At 42.1% G+C, this 2,655-nt stretch overlaps 1 long non-coding RNA gene across 1 annotated transcript; it reads left to right on the forward strand.

The window, feature by feature from the left end:
• The first annotated feature begins 281 nt into the window (after nucleotides 1–281).
• On the forward strand, nucleotides 282–1,603 carry LOC138528498 (uncharacterized). The gene is made up of 3 exons (XR_011284159.1): nucleotides 282–486; nucleotides 573–696; nucleotides 1,114–1,603. It is a non-coding gene; the product is annotated as an uncharacterized lncRNA (long non-coding RNA).
• Nucleotides 1,604–2,655: the final 1,052 nt, after the last annotated feature.

The following is a 2,655-nucleotide window of genomic DNA, read 5'->3' on the forward strand; positions in this document are numbered from 1 at the left end:
GATCCCTGAGGATTTACTTACTTTGAGAGATGTGTTCTCAAAGACATAAAACAGATGAGGAAAATAAAGAACAAAATACATCAAAATCTGATCATAGGCGAAAGAAAAGCTCTGAAAGACCTATCTGACCACCAGGATTTGGTAATCAAACCGGCGGATAAGGGTGGCGGAATCGTTATAATGACCAATGACCAATATGTCCATATGGTCATGTCCCCACTCAATGACAGCTACCGCGTCGCCCGTGCACATATGCACCTGGGATCTACTGCTGCACACACACAGCAGTTTTTAGTCACGGAGGGGCAGGCTCTCTAACCTAGTTTCCCATGTTTGCTCTTCACTCCAGATGCACCGCGCCCAGAGCGTTTTCCATTATTTCTGAGTCCTGTCTACCATAAAACCTGTCCATTTCAGAGGCGACAAAGTCACGAGCCTCACACAACTATATATACAGCTGCTAGCAACTGTTCTCGAACTATACAGGTAATTTGGAACTTACATATATTTTGTATGGTACCTATTTCAAATAGGACTGTACAGGTTATTTGTACTTTCACTTTAACTTCTAGGCATTCTATATTGATCATGGATGCCAGTTATTAATTATCTCTCGAAACCACAGCACTTGCAGACACCGACTGCAGCACGAGCGATCTGTCCAGTACCACGTGTTGAGACTTGGACGCTTTTGAGGTGAGATACCATCCTCCCTGTTGCTTCTCCAGGTGCAGCGCCCCTTGGCCCCTGGCCCGCCCCCCCTTTTTTTGGGTACGAACAACATGGTTACCACAAATATGGGGGTATTTCGTAGGTAATGCTACTTGGAATCCTTAGGGATTTGACAGAAGGGGGATCTGTAGTTAGGATTTTCCTTCCCGTGGTGATATTTCTTTCCTGTAGTTAGAATACCACTTTTAATGAGAACTAACATATCGCTTTCAGTTGTCCTAGACATGATGATACAGATAGATACATATCTTTTTAACTTGTATAGCTCCACATTCCCTACACGTGTAAGACTTCATCCTATGCAAGTGGTCACCTGTACCCGCTTTCTATATTTTCTCACAACTCCTCCCTCTTTCTCTCTTTTTCCTTCTACAATCACAGGGTCCTGTTACCTACTGCCCTGACGAAGGTGGATCTCTTTGTCTGAGAAATCGAATTCATATGTTCACACCGCCGAAACGCATGATTATGACAGGGGATTGAAGGTCCTCTACAGACCGAACCGCAAGTTTGGACCACGCATGACAACAGGTCCAATAACTGAAGGAACTCCCTTTGGATCGCTGCTGGTTCCCCCCCCCCCCTCTGCGTTGGCAGACCTGATCCCAGATTAAGAATTACTTTGACTCTGGAATATCAAGGAGAATTTAATTCCTTCATTTATCCTAAACCACTCTTTTTGACCTTAAAACAGTGTCTGGGTGGAAGACAGCTTTCTGATTGTAAAGAAAGCGAATAGATTTCACGTGCATATACCACAGGCTATGTGTATTTTTTGCAAATCGAGGGCAACTGAAGCCGGTGACTTCATTGTTTCCTGTGCTCAATTATTTTTGTATGATTATGTTCCTTTTTTTCAATCTATGACTTTGTCACTTTGTCACTCATTTCTACATTTTATTAATTATATTGTCAATGTATACATTTTCATATACATGATCTTTCAAAGCATTGCATATGCTGATGTGCCCTTATGAGTCGGGCTTCACCTGTTGTTCATATTTGTTTTTTTTTCTTTGATTGTCACATTGAATGCTCTTATATTATATGTTGTACTAAATAAGATGTTATATATTTTTTCACATTTACGGCTAAAATGGTGTCTATTTTGTGAGGGAATGCAAATTTGATCTCTTTGAAAACAGGTTGGACTGGGAAATTTTGTTTGAATTATTTAACCTAGTAGCCAACCCTCTACGTAGCAGTCCCCCTCTTTTCTGTTTGGATATAATTTCTCACCAACAGCTGTCAAACACTATTGTGCTGGACCCCTAATCCATGAGGGGCACAGTACACCAATGACGGACATCTTGGGTGTCTAAGCTCAAATGGGTCGCCAAAGAACCTCGCAAGGAAGAAGAAATTGGTATGTGTGTTACCATACACTACACACACACATATGCGGTGAAAAAGGTAATAAAAAAACTCTGGCCCCTTGCAAGATTGGAGCTTACGGATGAACCATTGCCCTTGTTTGCCACGACAAAGCAAAATAATCTCAAGGATCTATTCATACACTCCAAACCCCAGGTGAATAGGAAGAAAATTACCGGCTGGGACCTATGTCCGATCGGAGGTCACTTCCCCTGTGGGGTCTGTTCCTCGTGCAGATTCAGCAAAAAAGTAAAAGAATTTGAAATAAGAGGCAGAAAATGGCCTCTACGTGCCCAAACTAATTGTAAAACCCCAAACGCTATTTGTTGCATGTCCATTGCGTGTCCATGTGGTCTAAAGTATGCAGGACAAACATCTAGACCCATATTTACCAGAATTGTGGAGCATAGATCTCACCTCAGATGCAAGAACATAAATGCACCTTTGGTTTCCCACTTTATGGAACATGGCCACACAATTGATGATTTGACCTGGTGGGTACTAGAAGCATTGCCTAGAAGTATATGTACTCCTTGACAGCTGCATTTC

Source organism: Ambystoma mexicanum, chromosome 7q (assembly GCF_040938575.1).
Source record: "Ambystoma mexicanum isolate Mex_15411 chromosome 7q, UKY_AmexF1_1, whole genome shotgun sequence".
In the NCBI taxonomy this organism is placed as follows: Eukaryota; Metazoa; Chordata; class Amphibia; order Caudata; family Ambystomatidae; genus Ambystoma; species Ambystoma mexicanum.